Genomic DNA, 22598 nt, shown 5'->3' on the forward strand with positions numbered 1-22598 from the left:
CCGTCTTCTTGCTCCAGCGGCGAATGTCCTCCCATCTTTTATGGCAGTGGGTGCTCCGTCTGTGGTAGAACCCCAGGGTCCGGACGTCCTTGGCGATGGCACTCCAAATATCTTTCTTCTGGTGGGCGCTGACCTACATGAAATGTACAGGGGAAGAAGAGAACTCAATACCAACTGCACCGTCAAAGTGAGTGGCCCCCAACCCTACCCTTGCCATGTGGCACATGCATTCACCGTCTTTCATGCATGCAGCACTCTGCCCCCTTCCTTCTTCCATCCAGCCCTCTCCACACAGGCATAGCCCATACAATATGCTCCCTGTGTACTTACCTGTTTGTCTGGAGGACCGTAGAGTAGCGTGTACTGGGGGAGGACCCCATCAACAAGCTTCTCCAACTCCTCCGATGTGAAGGCAGGGGCCCTTTCCCCAGACGCACAAGCCATTGTCTCTTCCAGACCGAGGTCACAGCAGCACTTGCAGTGTAGGTCCTCTCCTGTCGAAGATCAGGTATTGAGTGATTGAACAGATAGAAAATGGCGGTCACGTCTGCGACGGTGCGTACCGTCAACACCGGCGTATTTCGTCTTCGGCTCCTGGGACCCATAGGGTCCAATGTTAACCAATGCAGCATTGCGCCGCTGTCTTCGACCGCCTACGGCGACGGTGTACAACGCCAGCGCAGTTACCTAACATCCCATTGTCCCACTTCAGAGGTCAGACAGCCGCCATTTCAGGGGCCCACATGGCTTCATTTTCAACTGCGTCACACATACCTAGACCTAGACTCAACACATATACAGGCCACCTTTTGTGTGTGATTGGTGTTCTGGGTAAACTGTGGGTACGTACCTCTGAGTTGTTTGACTCTGTGCTTGCTGTTGTCCTTCATAGGCACCGTCCGCTGGGACATGTGAGGAGATGGCGGCATCCTCCGGTGTACCGACCGTTGGTGGACCTGTCGACAATGGAGGTGCGACATTTGATAATAATCTACAGGCTTGACTGTGCCACAATCCAGGAACTGTGTACCCAGTTGGAGCCAGACCTGATGTCAGCAATTCGCCATCCCACAGGAATCCTCCCTCAAGTGCAGGTGCTGTCAGTGCTCCATTTCCTTGCAAGTGGCTCTTTTCAAACAACTGTGGCCATGGCATCAGGGATGTCCCAGCCTATGTTTTCCAACGTATTGTCCAGAGTGTTGTCTGCCCTACTGAAACACATGCGGAGCTACATCGTTTTCCCTCAGGTGGAGGATTTGCCTACAGTTAAAGGTGATTTCTATGCCCAGGGACATATCCCCAACATCATAGGTGCCATTGATGGGACACATGTGGCTTTGGTCCCCCCCACAGGAGTGAACATCTGTACAGAAACCGGAAGGGTTATCATTCTATGAATGTACAGATGGTATGTTTGGCAGACCAGTACATCTCCCATGTGAATGCCATGTTCCCTGGCTCAGTGCATGACACCTACATCCTGCGGAATAGCAGCATCCCTTATGTGATGGGTCAACTCCAGAGGCACCGTGTGTGGCTATTAGGTGAGCACCTGGAAGCAAGTCAGTGGAAATGGTTGTCTGGGTCTGGGGTTATCCCTCCAGGTTAGTGTGTGTCTAACAGTTGCCCCTCACCATTTGAAGGTGACTCTGGTTATCCCAACCTGTCATGGCTACTGACCCCAGTGAAGAATCCCAGGACCAGGGCAGAGTAACGCTACAATGAGGCCCATGGGCGAACTAGGAGGGTGATCGAGCGGACCTTCGGCCTCCTGAAGGCCAGGTTCCGGTGCCTCCATATGACAGGTGGATCCCTATTCTGCTCACCAAAGAAGGTGTGCCAGATCATCGTGGCCTGCTGTATGCTTCACAACTTGGCTTTGCGACGCCAGGTGCCTTTTCTGCAGGGGGATGGTCCAGATGAAGGTGTTATTGCAGCTGTGGAGCCTGTGGACAGTGATGAGGAGGAAGCAGAGGAAGAAGGCATGCACAACAGGGACTCAGTGATCCTGCAATATTTCCATTGAGACACAGGTAAGAATACAAACCTGCCTAATACATGTACTTTAACACTACTACCTTTCTACTGTCTGTCGTTTTCACCAAGTGTATGGTCACTGAGTTGTCACTTTCCCTTACGGTTTCACAGATTTGGGTCCCACTATGTGACATCTGCTTAGATTCCTCATGGACTAGAGCTGTGTGACATAGGTATGTTGACATTACTATTTTAAAAAACATTTTGTCACTGTAATTGCTAATACACTTTTTCGAAATCACAGACAGACTCCAGATCATTTTGTGCTTTGGGTGTGTTTATTTAAATGCTCAAAATTGGAGGGGGTAGTGAAATGGTGAGGGGTGATGGCGGAGGAGTGTCCATGGCAGAGTCCAGTCTATTAGTCTCACAGGTGCAATGCCCATATGGGCATAGGAAGTGGAGCTGGGGCAGTTTAATTATGGACAGAGTGACAAAGTGGGACAGTAGGATGACAATCAGGGTGGTCTCATTTCTTGGCGGGGGTCTTGGCATCGTGCTCTATCTTGTTCCTGGATCTCAGGGACCGTTTACAGGGTGGTTCTCCCTCTGCAGGGGGTGGGGTGCGGGTGTGGTGGTCCTGTGGCAGGGTGTCCTGTTCCCTAGCGCCGGCGGAGGTGGTGGGCAGTTCATCGCCCATGCTAGTGTCAGGGGCCCCTTGTAGTGCCACAGTGTCCCTCCTGGTGTTGAGTACTTCCTTCAGCACCCCTACGATGGTGCCCAGGGTGGAGCTGATGGTTCTGAGTTCCTCCCTGAAGCCCATATACTGTTCCTCCCGCATGCGCTGGGTCTCCTGAAACTTGGCCAGTACCGTTGCCATTGTCTCCTGGGAGTGGTGGTAGGCTCCCATGATGGAGGAGAGGGCCTTGTGGAGAGTGGGTTCCCTTGGCCTGTCCGCCCCCTGTCACACGGCAGCCCTCCCAGTTCCCCTGTGTTCCAGTGCCTCCGTCCCCTGGACCGTGTGCACACTACCACTGCCCCCAGGTCCCTGGTGTTGTTGGGGTGTTGGGTTATCCTGGGTTCCATGTAGTGGTGGACACACAGCTGATTGACGTGTCCTGGGGACTGAGGTATGGGCCCGCTGGGTGGGTGCTGTGCTGGTGTTTCTAGAGGGGGGAAGGTCTGTGGTGGCCTGTGCCTGTGTGAGGGGAACCGACTGTCCAGAGGTCCCCGATTGTCTTGGCTGGTCATCTAGATCCAGTTGGACAGAGGTGTTGTCATCACTGTGGGCCTCTTCTGTTGGTGGTGTGGACATGTGTGGACCCTCCTGTCCGGTGACGTTGGGTAGGGGTCCTGCAGGGGTATAAAAGGATGTTTATTAAATCTGTGTGTGTAATGGTGTGCAATGGGTGGGTGACCTTGTACCCCAGTGCTAGCATTTCTGTGTGGGAGCTTGTGTGATGATGGTTTAGGGGGGTGTATGGGTATGTGCAGTGGGCATTCTTTGGTGATGTGTGTCCATGCTTTGTTGTTACATGCAGGGCTTGGTGTTGGGATGGGTGGTTTCTAATGTTGGGACATTTGTGAGGAGTAGGGGTGCTGGGGGTGAGGGTGGGGGTATGTGATAGCATGCAGGTAGGGTGGGGGATGTAATAGTAAAGCTTTGACTTACCAGAGTCCATTCCTCCACCTACTCCTGCGAGGCCCTCAGGATGCAGAATCGCCAAGACCTGCTCCTCCCATGTTGTTAGTTGTGGGGGAGGAGGTGGGGGTCCGCCGCCAGTCCACTGAACCGCCTGGTGGTGTCTTGAGACCACAGAACGCACCTTCCCCCGTGGGTCGTTCCACCTCTTTCTGATGTCCTCCCGATTTCTTGGGTGTTGTCCCACTGCGTTGACCCTGTCCACTATTCTTCGCCATAGCTCCATCTTCCTTGCAATGGAGGTGTGCTGCACCTGTGATCCGAATAGCTGTGGCTCTACCCGGACGGTTTCCTCCACCATGACCCTGAGCTCCTCCTCTAAGAACCTGGGGTGTCTTTGCCGTGCCATGGGGTGGTGTGGGTGATGTGTGGGGTGGAGTGTGTGGTGATAACTGTGGTGATATGTAGTGGTGTGTTGTGTGAGGTGCGTGGAAGTTGTGTGGGTGATGGTGTTGTGTGCCTGTGGATGCTGTTGTTCTTGCTGGTGGTGTTTCTCTCTGGCCTTCTCTCGGTAAACGTTTCGTAGATGTTTCGTAGGGGTTTGTGGGTGGGTGTTTTATATTGTAATGGGTGTGTGGGAGTGGTGTGTATATGTGTATCAGGTGTGTGTATTTCGAATTGTCCAATGGGGCTGTGTTTTGTATGAGTGTGTGTATTTTGAGCGCGGCCGTGCGTACCGCCAATGGAATACCGCTGTTGAAAGACCGCCGCGTGGATTCGTGTGTCATGATAGTGTGGGCGTATTTCTGTTGGCGTGACGGTGTCGGTTTTGTTATCGCCAGTTTATCACTGACCTTTGGTGTGGCGGACTTGTGTGGGTGTCTGAATTTTGGCAGATTCCGAGATGTGGGTTATAATAGCTGTGGCGGAATTCCGCGCCCACAGCGGTTTGTTGGAGGCCTTCTGCAAGGCGGTAAGCGGCTTTTACCGCCAATGTTGTAATGACCGCCGAAGTCTGTATTTTGAGCTTTGACCCTCTTTTAAGTTTTAGATATCATGTGTTAGCATTTGTTTCATTGAAATATGAATTCTAGTCTTCTTTCTACAAATGAATGGAGGATGCACATAAGAGCATATTTATACCCTGTTTGTGCTGAATTAGTGTCATTTTTCTTTAGGCTAATTCAGCGCAAACTTAACTCCTTATTTATATTTTGGCGCTAGACATGTCTAGCGCCAAAAAATTGGAGTTAAAGTCTTTTTTTGGCTGCGGAAAACTACCTTGCGTCAATGAGATGCAAGGTAGGCGTTCCCAGGCTAAAAATGACTTAAAGGCCCTAGAGCCTCATTTATTCTCCCAAGCAAAAATTGTGCATGATAGGGAGGTGGGCCTAAATAATGGCGCTGAGCTTGCATAGTGCCATTATTTAATGCCTGGGTCAGGGCAGGTGTTAGGGGACCTGTTGGCCCATTTCCATCGCTGAACACCATGGAATAGGGCCACAGGTGTCCTCCCCAGGACCCACGGACACCCACACCAAAGGGACAGCGGAGGATGGAAGACCCCCATCCCAGTTAAGTACAGGTAAGTAGAGGTAAGTATTTACCTTTTTTGCCTAACTTGGGCCCCCTTACGTGGCACTGTGCCCAATGGCCATGCCCAGGGGACCCAAGTTCCCTGGGTATGGCCATTGGGCTGGGGGCATGACTCCTGTCTTTACTTAGACAGGAGTCATGTCTAGGTGGGTTATGCATTTAAGAATGGCACTTGTCAGGTTAGAGTCATTATTTTGACTCTAACCTGACTAGCGCCATTCTTTCACACACAACCTCCAGTTTTCCCTACGCCTCTCCCACCCAGTTAGCGTCATGTATTTTGACGCTAACTGGACCTTAGCGCCGGCTTGTGCCATTCCTTAAATATGGCACTCGGCTGGCGCGCTGGAATGGAGCTAGCCGGTGCTATACTTTTTTATGCAAACCTGTGCTAATGCAGGTTTGCTTTAAATAGTATAAATCAGGGCCATGATACTTTAACTATAAGGGGGATTTTTTCTGTACTATTCTCTTTTTTCTGCACTAGTCACTTTTTACTTAGCACTTTCAGATGGCTTCAGGATATTGCATAAATTCTGAACCAGAGTCCCCCATGGATATGAATCAAGGAGGGAAGCATTTGACACTTTTCTTGCTCATCTGATTTTCCTATATTAGGTACTTCACCTTCAGCGCTTTATGGGGTCAGATGGCTCAAAGCCATTGCACTTTCAAACATACAGTAACTGTGATTCCTGAGATCTGCAGTTGTAGTTGGTCTTATTGTTGAATGCATTTTTGCACATCAGTTATGCACTTTTGAATATATTATAAAGTTGATTCATAAGAGATACAGTTCTGAAAATGATCAGATAAATGATTAGTCAATAATAGAGCTGGCCTCATCAGCACGTGCTAGTAAATATTGGGGTCCTGAATTGTCTTTCTTTGAAGCAGGTTCTTACCTATAACACCAGGGTGCTTTTGAGTCCTTTACACTTGAAGTGGTACCATCATTGCATGTGTGCCTAGTTATTTAGTACTCTACCTTAAGGAATGAGTACTCAGACACTTACATAGCAAGGATGTAGGATTATGGTATGAACCAGACTGCACAACCTGGGCTGGTTAAAAGTCACATTTATGTAACAAACAACTGATCTAGAGATATGTGTGCTTCATGGTTTTTGATTTACAATCTTAGTAAAATGGGGACCAATACAGTACATCAACTTGTATTTCCAAAATGGTTATAATGATGTGGATCTTACTGTCTATGTACTATTTTTAGCCAATTTGTGCTGTATAGTACTTTAATTGAGACCAGGCAGCGCACACAGGAGTCCCACAGCATGGGGACAAAAACGTGCAAAAGGACGCCCACACAGCACTACAACAAAGGGTCCCACGTTGCCGGAGAACCACACATGAAGCTGTGCTTCGCAGGATAGAGTGCTGGGGGCTGGAGCTGCACGGTGCATGAAGAACTTTGTGAAAAGATGCCAGCAAGCCTTGGCAACTGCAAAACATGCTGTGCACAGGGGTATTGTCTTGCGCAGGGAGGCAAGCTCTTACTTCCACCAACGTTGAACAGTTGGACGTCAGGACCATTGGGACCACTTCAGTTCACCACCCGGAGAGCAGAAACCTGTCTGTGAGGTGGCAGCAGCTGGGGCTGCCCGGAAAACCAAAGAAGGCTGTAATGGCAATACTGGGGGTCCTCTAAGGAGCCCCCAGAGTGCATGGACGCATACAACCAATGATTGCAAAAGCACTGGAGTATGATTCCAACATGTTTTATACCAAACATGCCTATGTTCGAAGTTACCATTATGTTGCTGGTCATAGGTAGTGACCTATGTCCAGTACACGTGTAAAATGGGGTCTCCCCACCTCCAAGTCCAGGAAAATGGTCCTGGAGGTCCTGGGGACACCTCTGCTAGTGCAGGGGTGCCCTCACATACAGGTACTCTGCACCCTGCCCTCAGGTCTGAAGGGCCTGCTATAGGGGTGACTTATAAGTGACCTGGTGAAGTGTAATGGCAGTGAGAGGGCACATCCACCTTTTCATGCAGGCTGCAATGAAACCTTTGCATGGGCTCCCTATGGGTGGCAAAATAAATGCTGCAGCCCATAGGGAGCCCCTGGAACCCTAGTGCCCTGGGTACCTGGGTACTACATACTAGGGACTTATAAAGGGGCACTGGTATGCCAGTTTTGGGTGAAATACTTGGTTACCAGTATGCAGTGACAACATTTAGAGGAGAGAGCATATTCACTGGGGCCCTGGATGCATCACACATGGAAAAATGAAAGGAACAAGGAGAAATAAAGATATTTCTCCTTCTTATGCCTGGGTCTGGGAGACATCCCATTTTGACACATTCCCAGGTTTACAACTCTGTAAATCTAGGAATGCTCTCAAATCCATGGGTGGATGCGTGGGAATACCCACACTCCATGGAACGACTCCCAGCCGCAAAGTTATGCAAAGAAGTGAAATGCACTACCTTGTATTGCCTTAAATTTACAAAAGGAAACCGACCCACACAAGGACTTATGTGGCCTTCTGTCACCTTGTGTGACACAAGGGCAACGGAAGCCATTAGTAAATCTGCCACATAGTCTTTCTTCTGTAAGTGTGAGCATATATATGTCTCTATTGCCTTACATGATGTTTCTACTTCCACACAACTAAATATCTGAAATAAATTGTTGAACTGCAGTGCTATTATCTGCCCTTGCCCAGGGTGATTTGGTATGTAAAATCAATGAATAGTGCACTGTCTTGCAGAGGCTTGCCTTCCCTCTCTGTGGGCTATTAAATACGTTTACAAATGCTACTGTACTCTGGTTTTGAATTAGGAGAAATACCTCCTCCTGAGCCCAACTTACACAAACAGTGACATTGTGGTTTCTCGGGTAAATATGAATCACCACAAAATGCATGTCTTTTGGTTTGACTGGATATATTTTGTCACCTTTGCTATAATAACCCAACTCAAGAACAAAAGTACCTCAGTTCTAGTTTACTCTTTGAACAAATAATGTTCATTCACCCAGCAGTGCTCTTTACTGATCAAACTAGTACTAAGCATTAAAATAAAATTGCTGTCTGATCACAGAGGCTGCTTAAATATCTGCATTAGTAAGACCTCTAGGCATTCTCTCAGCAGTCAAATTTTTTTTTCCTATTGTAGATTTGAGTCTGGATTTTCAAACATTTCATGCAACGCAGAGCATCTAATGACTCTGCAGCACTGCGTTGCGTGAAAGGGAAAGAGTGGAACTGCACCATATTTCAAAAGAAATGGCTGTCCTTGTCTCTCCCCCTTGTGCACTTTGGGCTGACTAGCACCAATGTAAGCACCATTGTACAATAGTAAAATGGTGCCTGTGTTGTGCTTAGGATAGCTTTTGTGCAGGAAGGGTTACCTTCTTGCACAATACATATCCTTGGAGAATTGGAGAAGTTGCTGCCTTGTGTTACTCCACACCCGGAAGGCATTACATGGGTGGAGAGTGAGTATTCCCATGGATCGGCTCATGTATCTTGATGCATTTTCAGTTGAACAAGACAGGTAAAGCTGGGAATGCTTCAAAATGCTACGCCTTCCCAATAGAGATGCAACAAGGAGAAATATCTTAATTTCTCCTCATTTCTTTTCTCTGTCTAAGTGTACTGCATTCTGTACGCTTAGAGAAAAATGCCTCTAAGGAGTGTTTTGTGTAGGAAGGTGTGCGTTCCTGTACAATAACAATCCTGTCTGCAACACAGCCACCCATGAACCATAATGCAAGGATGCCTTCAATGCACTCAGTGTGCCAGCATGGATAGAGAGCAGGAATTTGCCATCTGGTAATAAATACGATGCATTCCTGCTCTCTCCATTTAATGCAGCACAGCAAATTGTCTTACAGCATTGCACTGCATCAAATAATGATAAATCAGGCTGTAAATGTCAATGTTTTCCCTTGCATCATATTCTGCATAAATATTCTTGGGGGTGTTGTTTTAAAAGCTGTCTTTCAAGACGTTCCTATGATTATCTTTGGTTCAACCAGTATACACCTTCAATTCCAGTATACTTTACTAGGCTTCATTGTCCATTGAAGGGAAAACCTCTCAATGAGTGAAACTGATAACTACATAATTGCTTGGTTCTTTGACCCCCTCGGGTACCGTGGACAAAGTGGTTACGTCTGCTGCCGTGGCGCTCAGTCGCCAGGATCGTAACCACCTCGTCCAGCAATGGGCACCGGCGGGAGCACTAGTGCTCCCCTTGAGGGCCTCGCATCCCCCCCCCATGGGCAGGGATAGATGGGGAATTGCTTCCCCTTCCAACCCAGCCCCACCTGAAGCCCCGCCACCCCCCAGTGACACCTGATTAGTTTCTCCTCGGTACGGGGGCAGGGGAGGCCAGAGAGGAAGGAAAAGGGAAGGGAAAGCTTTCCCTTCCCTATTAATGTCTCTCTGAGCATAGCGATCGGGCTGCTAGAATGCCCACTAGACACCAGGGAGTTTTGGTTTTTTGTTCAAAGTTATAAGGGGAGCGACCACTTCAGCAAGGATCACTCCCCAAGGGGCATTTTTTAAATTAGGCCTTTTCTCCCCCACATGGGGGCAGATCTGCCTAAATTAATTAGGATGATTTGCCACTAGACACCAGGATTTTCTTTTTTGTTTACACTCTTAAGGGGAGCGATCGGGCTGCAGGAATGCCCACTAGACACCAGGGAATTAGATTTTTTTGTTCAAAGTTATAAGGGGAGCGACCCCTTTAGCAAGGGTCACTCCCCAGGGGGCATTTTTTTAATTAGGCCGTTTTCTGCCCCTCATGGGGGCAGATCAGCCTAAATTAATTAGGCTGATCTGCCACTAGACACCAGGATTTTTTTTTTGTTTACACTCTTAAGGGGAGCGACCCCTTAGGCAAGGGTCGCTGCCCAGGGGGCAGTTATTTTATTAGGCCTTTTATTATTTTTATTAGGCCAATCTGCCCCCAAAGGGCAACGTGGGGTAAAAGGAAATTTGTGTATCCTCTCAGATTCCAGAACTTTCTAGCACCGAATTGTTAGGAAAATGTGTTTTTGTTTGGCCAAATTTTGAGGTTTGCAAAGGATTCTGGGTAACAGAACCTGGTGAGAGTCAAACAAGTCAGCCCATCATGGATTTCCCTAGGTGTCTAGTTTTAAAAAATCACAGGTTTGGTAGGTTTCCCTAGGTGCCGGCTGAGCTAGAGGCTAAAATCCATAGCTAGGTACTTTCTAAAAAACATGTCAGATTTCAATGTAAAAATGTGATGTGTCCATGTTGCGTTTCCTGCTGCAGCATTAGGCCGACCCACGCAAGTAGCAGAACAAGTGTTATTGCCCCTTGTCTTTCTCTACATTTTTCCCTTCCAAATGTAAGACAGTGTGTAAAAAATATGTCTATTTGAGAAATGCCCTGTAATTCACATGCTAGTATGGGCACCCCGAAAATCAGAGATGTGCAAATAACCACTGCTTCTCAACACCTTATCTTGTGCCTATTTTGGAAATGTAAAGGTTTCCTTGATACCTATTTTTCGCTCTTTATATTTCACCAAATTAATTGCTGTGTACCCAGTGTACAATGAAAACCCATTGCAAGGTGCAGCTCCTTTTTTGGCTCTGGGTGTCTAGGGTTTTTGATGAACCTACAAGCCCAATATATCCCCCCAACCAGAAGAGTTCATCAGATGTAATGGTATATTACTTTTGAAAATCTGACATCGCAGGAAACATTTATAGAGTAAAACGTGGAGAAACTTGTTTTTTTTTTTAACCTCAATTTCAATATTTTTTATTTCAGCTGTTATTTTCTGTATGAAAACCTTGTAGGATCTACACAAATGACCCCTTGGTGAATTCAGAATGTTGTCTACTTTTCAGAAATGTTTAGCTTTCCGGATCCAGCATTGGTTTCACACCCATTTCTGTCACTAACTGAAAGGATGCTAAAAGCACAAAAAATAGTAAAAATAGGGTATGTCCCAGTAAAATGCCAAAATTGTGTTGAAAAATGTGATTTTCTGATTCAAGTCTGCCTGTTCCTGAAAGCTGGGAAGATGGTGATTTTAGCACCACAAACCCTTTGTTGATGCCATTTTCAGGGAAAAACCACAAGCCTTCTTATGCAGCCCATTGTTTTCCATGTTGTCTTTAAAAAACTAACTTTTTACTATATTTTGGCTAATTTCTTAGTTTCGTCCAGGGGAACCCACAAACTCTGGGTACCACTAGAATCCCTAGGATGTTGGAAAAAAAGGATGCAAATTTGGTGTGGGAAGCCTATGTGGACAAAAAGTTATGAGGGCCTAAGCATGAACTGCCCCAAATAGCCAAAAAAAGGCCTGGCACCTGAGGGGAAAAGGCCTGGCAGCAAAGGGGTTAAAGATGCATGTGTTTGAAAACATATTTGTTTATGAATAGGTTATTATTTCTTGAGAGGTTTAAACAGTTCAAGTGCACTTTATTGATTCTTTTTTAAAGTTAGAGAAAGTGTGAATTAATTTAATTAGCAGTTGATAAAAGGCCAATTTCGAATTATTATTCTGAAATTCAAAATTTTAAACGGGTGGAATATGGTAAAACATTATTCATCAGGGATAATGAAGTAAGTGAAGTCGAGGATTGTCTTGCATAAGGCCCTGATTAACATCTTGGCGGACAGGATACTCTGTCACAAACGTGATGGATATCCCATCTGCCATATTCCAAGTTCCATTATCTCCCATGAAACTTGTAATACGGTGGGCGGGATTTCTGTCACATCTGTGACGGAGTATCCCTTCGCCAAGATTGTAATCACGCTCTAGGGCCTGATTATGAATTTGGCAGTTGGACCGCCTGGACTGCAATATGGCAGTGGGGAGGAGGACAATTGGTGAACCGTAGCCAATGCTGCAGCACAGATGGTGCCCCCAGCACCGTAAGGATGTGCACTGTCTGCTATGGCAGCACCCTCAGAATGCGCACTGTCTTCCATAGCAGACAGTGCTCATTCCAAGGGTGCTGACAGGATGGCCCCTGCACTGCCCACATCATGGTCATGGGCAGTTCAGCCCCCCCACCCCCCTCTGGCCCCATCTCTGCCTTTCTGCCAGCCTTTTCATGGCAGGGACCCTGCCATGGAAAAGCTGGTGGAAAGGAAAGTTGTGATCAGCACAGTGTTGCTGAACTCGGCACCGCCATAGCTGACCATGACTTTCGCCATCGCCAACCCGTCAGGATCACTGATCCTGGTGGTGGTCTCCTGGCAACTCGACCACCAGGATCGTAATCTGGCAGTTGGACCACCAAGCATGCAGTGGTCAGACCGCCACAGCAGGTAGGGTGGCCATATGGACTGCTGTATTAGTAATCGGGCCCTAAGTCTTTTTACAACCATTAAGGTTAGTCATTGATGGATAACGTAGGGCCAGGCACTTCTTTTATGTGAGTGTAATCTTGACTAATTCTTGATTATTGAGGTATGTGTATTTCATGTATTTTTTCTGCTTACACTATGAATGCAGTTTTCACTCTGGTATAACTTGGGGAATCAGAAAATATCTAGTGCAAACATGTGAAACTGTATAGGCCCCACAGCTACATGTGCTCTGCTAGCAACATTCCCTGCCTGATTTTAGAATTTCGTTGAAAAATAAATTGAGTAGGTATACTGTGTGACATTTGAGTAACATGGAATACATTGCATTCATTTTTTTTACTGAGCCAGCCTCCAACCATAATTTGCATAATTTGTTTGTAATTTTTCCCACAAATATACTTATAACATATGGAAATATATTATGTGATTTCACCCTCTCCTAAATTGATGCCAGCAATGTTGGTTAAACCACAATATTTTATTATGTCCAGCACTATTATTATCCTTTCAGGTTAGAAACAAATTCTAGGAGGATTTCTTAGTTATGCAACATATGTCTAGAAGCTGGCAGATTCTCGACATAAAAGCTTTATTTCCCATTTCACATAATTTCTACATTAATATTTTTAGCAGTATTTCTAGGATAGTTGTGGGTCGTGTGAAGCTGAAGAAGGAGGTATTGCTAATCTTACCCCACCTAAAGACAGGCAGAAGAGTGTACTCATAGCGCAGGGCCTGAAAAGAGAAAGGGAGAAAGTTATAGGGATGAGCATTATTGAAAGAGTGGAAAAAACTAGAAAGAGGAAAAGAGCAGTGTGTGGAGGTAGAGACAGACCAAAGACAGGGAAAGGAACACAATAAGGGGAGATACGGAAAAAGAAAGGTGACGTCTAGAATGATGAAAAGGAGTATGGCGTCGAGGGAGGCATGAACACTTACAGTCAGGTGGATGCAAAGGGAGGCTAGAACACTAACAGGCAAGAGGATGTCTGGAAAGGAAAGCCAGGCGCCAGAGAGGAAATCAGAGGGATTGTCAGGTGTCACATAGGAAGGAGACTGAGACAGACAAACAAATACCAGAAGACGCGAGAGATTAAAATGCCATGATGCTTGTTGTGGAGGAGAACAAATTAGAAGATGCTAATTAACCAGAAGGCAATGGGAAAGAAGCAGATTAGTGGTTTCGCTGGACCTACTAGGAGAAGTCCAATGACCCGGAACCAGGACCTAGGGACAGGTGTTGGCTAGACGAGTAATGCCAAGGAGAAAAAAAAGGCAGACGGAAGACAGGATTGTTTTCCTCTAGTATGCCCACCAAGTCCTGTTTTTAAAGAGATTATTATAAAAGGGGAATTGTTGTGGGTTATTGTAGAAATAACTAGAGTGGATTTCTTAACAGAAACACTTGACACTCCTCAAAATCTTTAGCAAATTAGGAACATTTGTTGAGGACCCAGGAATAGTGGCATCATGCCTGTATTTTGTGTTACTGATTCTTATTCTGACAATGCTTACACCGGAGAAGGTAGAAGACTCCTGGTTCGGTCAACATGAGATGCCGGAAGAAAGGATACGAAGGCCCATATTTATACTCAGTTTGTGCTGAATTGGCGTCATTATTTTTCCACGCTAATTCAGCGCAAACCTAACTCTATATGTATACTTTGGAGCTAGACATGTCTAGGGCCAAAGTTATGGAGTTAACGTAGCTTTCTGGATGTGAAAACCTACCTTGCGTCAATGAAATGCAAGGTAAGCGTTCCCGTCCAGAAAAGGACGATATGGCCTTAGCGCCATATTTATGCCCCTGTGCTAAAATACAGCACGGAGGGTGGGGCCCTCAAGTAATGGCGCTAAGCTTGCTTAGCGCCATTATTTAATGCCTGGGTATGGGCAGGCGTTAGGGGACCTGTAGGCATATTTCCATGGTCAGAGACATGGAAAGAGCCCACAGGTGCCCTTCCCTGGCCCTGGGGACACCCCACCCACATAAGAGGGACACCACAGGATGGGGGACCCATCCCAGGTAAGTCCTGGTAAGTATTTTTTTTTTCACGCCCGGGGGCCCTGACTTGGGGCCCTCTGCATGGCGCTGGCCTCAATGGCCATGCCCAAGAGACATTTGTCCCCTGGGCATGGCCATTGGGGTGGTGGGCACGGCTCCTGTCTTTACTAAGACAGGAGCCATGACCATGGGGGTTGTGCACCAGAAAATGGCGCCTTCACAAGGATGCTAACAGGGCATTAGCGCTGGCTAGCACCATTCCATAAATATGGCGCCCGGCTGGCGTCTTGGAATGGCGCTAGCCGGCGCTATACTTTTTCACGCAAAACTGCACTAATGCAGATTTGTGTGAAAAAGTATAAATGTGGGCCGAAATTTACACAAAATAAGAGAGTGAACAGCAATACGTGAGAAAATCAACTACAAGAGACTGAAGAAAAGAAAAGGGAACTTCTTATCCCTGAAATAAAGAATCATGGAGGCAGGATTATTTTTTACATTTTTGAAACTTTTTCATGTATATTTATAATCCACATCACCAGCTAACAAACAAAAGACTCCAAATGTTCTTATGAACATTTTAAGCATTTCACAAGATTGTAATCTTTCTTGGTCAGTCATTTTATTTGTAGCCACGACTATTACTTCCAACTCATTAAAAAAAGAGGTATAGTGCTGCGGCTCAGTGAAGGTGGGGCTTCTTTAATGCTACAGTTTGGAGCTGTAGGTTATTTTGATCTACAGTGTATACATAAAAATTTTGACCAGGTTTCACTTTTCTTTTAAAGAAAAATTTGATTGCAAATTATAAGAACTAACGGGGCAACTGGTAATATACAGATGTGTAGCTCTTGTACCTACATAGGCGGTCATTCTGACCCTGGCGGTCAAAGACCGCCAGGGCGGAGGACCGCGGGAGCACCGCCGACAGGCCGGCGGTGCTCCAATGGGGATTCCGACCGCGGCGGTAGAGCCGCGGTCGGACCGGCACCACTGGCGGGCTCCCGCCAGTGTACCGCCGCCCCATTGAATCCTCCAAGGCGGCGCAGCTTGCTGCGCCGCCGAGGGGATTCCGACCCCCCCTACCGCCATCCAGATCCCAGCGGTCCGACCGCCGGGATCCGGATGGCGGTAGGGGGGGTCGCGGGGCCCCTGGGGGCCCCTGCAGTGCCCATGCCACTGGCATGGGCATTGCAGGGGCCCCCGTAAGAGGGCCCCTAAATGTATTTCACTGTCTGCTGCGCAGACAGTGAAATACGCGACGGGTGCAACTGCACCCGTCGCACAGCTTCCACTCCGCCGGCTCGATTCCGAGCCGGCTTCATCGTGGAAGCCTCTTTCCCGCTGGGCTGGCGGGCGGTCTGAAGGCGACCGCCCGCCAGCCCAGCGGGAAAGTCAGAATTACCGCCGCGGTCTTTCGACCGCGGAACGGTAACCTGACGGCGGGACTTTGGCGGGCGGCCTCCGCCGCCCGCCAAGGTCAGAATGAGGGCCATAGTGTTTTTTCAGGTTGCAGTTTTGTCTTGTACTTCAAGGAATTAGTGTTCTTATACCATACTACATTGTCAACTACTGATTTGTTAAAGTAAGAATTTTTCAGGATAGGTGTGGAGAATGAAACTAACAATACGAGAACGAAGTACTGCTTACTTCAGAAAGTAACTTTCCTTGTACCACATAATGTGGACGAGCAAACGAATACGCAAGGGTCAAACACATCTTTAGCTTATGTATATTCGTTAGAGATGGCTGGTCATCCATGTGCAACACTGCCAAATCCTTATATAGGGGGTTATTCTAACTTTGGAGGAGTGTTAATCCGTCCCAAAAGTGACGGTAAAGTGACGGATATACCACCAGCCGTATTACGAGTTCCATAGGATATAATGGACTCGTAATACGACTGGTGGTAAATCCGTCACCTTTCCGTCACTTTTGGGACGGATTAACACCTCCTCCAAAGTTAGAATAACCCCCATAATGTGCTAGCCCTTTAGTGAATAGGAATTTGAGGGTCATGCGAGATCCACACAAATGTGTTATTTAAATCACCATGTCTATGTGCATTCTTTACACCACCTGGTAGGTCATGCTAAACATTCACGATTTTAGAGCCAATTGACTACAATTTGTGCACATGTAATTCAATAATAAAAGCGCAAAGAGTGGCGTCTGGATTTTGTGAATTTTGCCAGATGGGCAAGTTGGGGTGGCAAACATGGCATTCCCCTAGGATCACCAGTGTAGGTGCATGGTGTCCAATAACATTCTGTCCTAAAATCTATTTGTAGTGATGGAAATGGTATTATGACTTAAAAGGATGACATCAGCCAACAAATCCATATATGTTAGCGTCTACTAGGTGTCCACAAACTTGCTATGAGCTGCATGAGATTTATAGCCACATTACATTCTAGACGGTTTCCTAGTTCCTGCTGGCTTGATGTATCTTACATCCAGTTCAGTGTGTATTTAACTAGAAATTTGCCTTAATCATAAGCAGTGAGCAACAGGGCATGCAATTTGGAACAATCCCAAATTGTAACCCATATTTGCCCATATGTTGCCCATATTTTATGCCCTTACCACTTTGTTTCGCTTACCTCAAGTTCCCATGTTTTCATAGAATTTTCTTCACCTGGAGAACTGTTTTTAATGTGAAGACGAAAACTAAAAATATTGTAATTGTGCTTATCATTCACACTACACACCTAGGTTGTCGAATCTGTAACCACTTTACTATTGTAGGGTGAGGTTAAAAAAGTGTAGGCCAGGAATACTACTAAAGTGATCGCTTTTCTTGTAGTATGCCAAGGAATTTAAAAAGACATGCATAGATCTTTGAGGACTTCCTAATTTGTTGATGAAATTGCACCCTGTGCATTATCTTGTTAGAAACGAGGCTAAACACTCACTCCATATTCTATACATCTATGGCCCATTGTGTATGTACGTTTTTTGAAGTCACAAAACATTCCAGGAGTAAAAATTCATTACTGCACCATTTGCAATCCTGAGATTATCAGGTGGCTTTTTTTATGTTCTTATGTTGCTTTTCCCGATGCGGAATTCTAACCATAAAACAATACAGCACGATGCTATGCCAGTCACTCTATGCAATTGCACATTTGTTTCGTATTTATTTTCTACACAGGGAATATATTTTCCCCAGTAAGAAAGCCCCTTCACTCTACCACGCAAAGTTTGAGGGTGACTTTCCATTTCTACCCAGGAAATTAATTTACTCCAGAGCATGACTTGAGTACATTTACCACGATATCCACGGTGGGAAAGGGCATAAAAGGGTTTTTTAAATGAATACAAATGCATGTGCTTGTGAGAATCCACAGACTTTCAAGGCTAAAAATATCTTGGCATGCACACCGCGCATCACTTGTGTGGTTTTACCTCACATCAAACCTTACGTGCTCCTGGATTAATACCCTGTGGCAATTTACGACTGCAAGATCACCTTTTGGGAACTTCATAAGGTCCCAAATCCCACCATTTGTGCTAACATTTCTTGATTTATAAGCACACATTGCTGTGAGGCCTTTCCTTCAAAAGTCATGGAAGGCATACCTAGATCTCAAACTCTCCTGAAGATCACTTGATTTGATTTAATTTGATTTATTCTGTTCATCATGTATTCACCGCTAAAGACATTCTTGGCGCCACGGAGCAAAAGCACAATAACACATATTAGTCACTAAAAAACAAGAGGAAACGGATAACTAGCAGAACAAACTTGTTTTTAAGACTTTCGAGATGCAAGGCGTGAGTAACTAATAGAAATAGAAGGTCACGTTGTTGAAAAGCTGAGGGAGAAGTATAAAGAGAGAATAGCAGAGATTGTAATACGATGTCAAGAATTAAAGCTGCGAAGTACTGTACGGATTTCTCACAGGAAGATAAATGATTGAAACGTTCAAGAAGGGAATATTTTTCAGCTTTGAAAATGGCTATATGAATAACGAAGAGTGCCTTGAAGCTGACTCATTGCCTGTCTGAGAACCTGCAAAGATGAACTCTGGCTTGGGTGACATGATCGAAAATTCGTGAATTACTTTAGGCTTGATCTAGGACCAGCCAGCTTGAAACAGACTTTGGAATCAGTCAAAGTTCAGGAAGATCGCTTCAATTGACGTCTGCTAAATCATATCCGCCTGATTTCAGAATTAATAAATGAGGGGCAGAAGTCCCACCAGGTGTATTCCTGCCAACATTGTCGACCTCAGCAGGTAGAAGATAGTGTTTTACTGGTCAGACTTTACAGTAGATAGCAGAATCACCAACCCTTTTGATGCATTTGGGCAGTATGTCCCCACATTAGAATACATGAGGGCAGCAAACATGAGATATGGGTGGATACTTTTGAGAAATGTGGTTGTTGTTTGAGAGATGAGAAACCCTACTAAAACATCAGCCACCATTTTTGTCAGGGTGAACCACAAAAAGTCACTAAATTAACCTGTGCTCATCTCTCTGATAGCTTGGCACAAAAGCAGTCAGTCATAATTTAGAGGCAATGAGTGAAGTATTTATGCAGCACCCCACATTTAATAAAGTGACATTGAAGCTCAAGAAAAATTCCACATCAACTTAGAAAAACATAGTCAATTTTAGTCAATAATTTGAGACCAAAAGGACAACGATTGAATCAGTAGAAATGCAGATATTGAATTATAAATATACAGATAAAAGTAGTGCCAAAAAGGTGCAAAGCTCTATCTGAGGGAATCTGACCACTTTGGACAGAGACAAAGCTACAAGTTCAGGCTGACCGCAATGGAGCACAGGCCAGGCTCAGGACCGAGTTTGGCCCACTGAGGATTGATTGTACCTTATGTCCTTAGTGTGCAGTCTGCGCAAGGCTGCTTTGCAAGGCTTCGTGTCATCCAGCATCTGTTCTGATGAGCCTGGGCAGAGAGGCTTTGCAGGACTTTGCGTAACTCAGCACCGGTACTGATGAAGTTTCAGCTATGCAGTGTGGCTTTGTGGGGCTTCACATTGCTCTGCATTGTACCCGATGAAGCTTTCAGCTGTGTGGTGAGGCTTTGCCTGGGTTGAAGTCGCTCGACGTTGGTTACGATCCTTTGCCTCGTTTCGCATCAGATGCAAGCTAAAGATCCAATACCTGGGAAGGCACCTACTGGACATCAATTACCCACTCCAGCAGGGGTCAGGCAGGTCCAGCTACAGGTCCACGCAGGTCCAATGCAGCAGATCAGCTGGGCAGCTGAAGGGAGCCTCTGGAACTTGTTGTGTTCCTGTAGCTCTGTACCATATGACATCCAGTTGACCCTTGGAGTCTCTCAGCCTGGGATAAAGGGAGCAGGTCCTGTCTTCCTTCTAAGAGAGTAGGCAGGTCTCAAGAAGCAGGGAAGTCCTCTGACAGCAGCACAGTCTTTCTTCTGTAGTATCCACAGTTCCAGGAGTGTACTGAAGAGTAGGCCTCAGGGTCTAACATATATACTTGATTCCAGCTTTGAATTGGGGGAAACTTCTAGACTTTCCTTCACATCTGGTTTTGGAATTTCCTTCCTTCCCCACCCAGGGTCCAGGATGTCTGGGGGGACAAATGGCTAGTGTGAAGTCCTTTGCGGGTGCAGAAGGAAGTACCTATTGAAATGCAAGTGTGGTAGGTGACAGCTTCACTCTCACTCATCCTGTCAAGATGCACCATCCTGCCAACACCCAGTCCTCATTTGTGACACTGACTGTGAGGAATACACAAAGACTAACTACCAATTACACTTAGTCATGTGACCAAGGACACAGGCACCAAATGGTTAGCACAAGAAAATGCCAACTTTCCAAAAGTGGAATTTTCTGAGTCGTCAATTAAAATTCCACTTTACCTTCAAAGAGGATTGGTAAGCCAATTGTGTCTTATGGGACAGGTAGGCCTTGCACTAGTGAAGAGTGAACGTAAGCATTTTTTACTCCCAGACACGTAAAACTTGTGCATGTCAAACTTTATAAGCACAATACACACTGCCTTATGGGCTTTTTGGGGCATACCCTAGGGGTGACCTTTATTAATTAAAAAGGATACAAAAGTATTTGTACACGCACACAGTAACACAGTGAAAACATCATAAAAGTACTCCACACCAGTTAGAAAACTAGCCAACATTTATCTGAGTAAAACAAGACCAAAACGACAAAAATCCAAAACACACAAACAAAGATATAATTTTTAAAAGATGAAATGCAAATATAGTTCCTTGAAATCACTAACGGGCTTGACTGAGGCAAAGTACCTGAAATGTGTCAAAAACAAAGATGATGTGGTGTCTCAGGAGAGGTGATGCATCAGTTCCTTACTGCTAGGTAGGGGAGGTGATGTGTTGGTTTCTTACTGGGTGATCTGTCGTTTGCAGCATGAAACATCAGTTACTTACTGTGGTAAGGTGTTGATGAAGAAAGTGGTGCCTCGGGACAATGCATCAGTGTTGCGTCAGAAGTCAAGTCATGATGCTTCGATCTCATAGAGATGAAGCAGGCAGTGTGTTAGAGTTAGGGAGGTGCGCCATGGACTCCAGTGATGCAAGACTTATAACTCACACAGCAGTGGTTCTTCTGATGCACTACGATGGAAAGGTGGGGGCCTGCGTGGAAAATCGTGGTTGTTGCATCAAGCGGGGACAACGCTCCAGAGCAGGCAGCAGAGATGCATCGAATTCTTGCAGCGATGCATTGGTTCGGAATGACACAGTGAGTTGATGCATGAACCTCCTTGGGCCCAGATTGGACTTGGCACCACTTGACAGTACAGGGCTCTCTCAAAGGAGCCCAGATGCTGGCAGATGAAGTGTTTGATGTCCCTGAGACTCCTTAACAGGAGGCAAGCTCAATTCAACCCCTTGTAAAACCTTGGAAAGCAGGATGTAGAAAACAAATTCCAGTCCTTCCACTATCAGGACAGAAGCAGCAAGCAGCAGGCCAGCACAACAAAGCAACAGGCAGAGTAGCAGTCCCTCCAACAGCATCCAGCTCTTCCTCCTGGTAGAATGTCCTCAGTCCAGAAGTGTTCTAACTCTGAGGTGTCAAAGGTCAAGTACTTATATCTATTTCTGTCTCTCAACTAGGCAAACTTCAAATAGAAGTCTTTGTAGTGCACAAGACCCTGCTGTTCCCTGCTCTGGCCCCAGACACACTCCAGGGGGTTGGAAACTGTTTTATGTGAGGACAGGCACAGCCTTTTTCAGGTGCAAGTGTCAGCTCCTCCCACCACTATAGCTAAGGAAGAGCGCATCAGCCTGGTGATGGGCCATCATGATGCGCATGGTACACCTAAGCTCCATTTGTCTGACTGTCTAGAGTGAATACACATACAACCCAACTGTCTTCCTGACCCAGATGTGTATTCAGCAGACAGGCAGAGAGAGGCACAGAATAGTTAAGCAAGAAAATTCCCACTTTTTAAAAGTAGCATTTTCAAACTTACAATTCAAAGACCAACTTCACCAAAAGATGCATTTTTAAATTGTGAGTTCAGAGACCCCAAACTCCAAGTCTCGATCTGCTCCCAATGGGAAATGTCACTTTAAAGATATTTCAAGGCAATCCCCATGTTACCCTATGGGAGAGATAGGCCTTGCAATAGTGAAAAACAAAATTAGCAGCATTTCACTAACAGGACATGTAAAACACACCATTACATGTCCTACCTTTTAAGCACCTGGTACCCTGCCCTTGGGGCTACCTTGGGCCTACCTTAGGGGTAATAAAAGGTAAGGTTTAGGCCTGGTAAGTGAGTGCACTTCCCAGGCAAATATGGCAGTTTAACACTGCACACACAGACTCAGTGGCAGGTCTGAGACATGTTTACAGGGCTACTCATGTGGGTGGCACAATCAGTGCTGCACGCCCACTAGTAGCATTTGATGTACAGGCCCTGGGCACACCTGGTGCACTATACTAGGGACTTACTAGTAAATGAAATATGCCAATCATGGATAAACCAATCATCAATACATTTTAGACAGAGAACATATGCATTTTAGCACTGGTTATCAGTGGTAGAGTGCAGAGAT

Source organism: Pleurodeles waltl, chromosome 1_1 (genome assembly GCF_031143425.1).
Source record: "Pleurodeles waltl isolate 20211129_DDA chromosome 1_1, aPleWal1.hap1.20221129, whole genome shotgun sequence".
In the NCBI taxonomy this organism is placed as follows: domain Eukaryota; kingdom Metazoa; phylum Chordata; class Amphibia; order Caudata; family Salamandridae; genus Pleurodeles; species Pleurodeles waltl.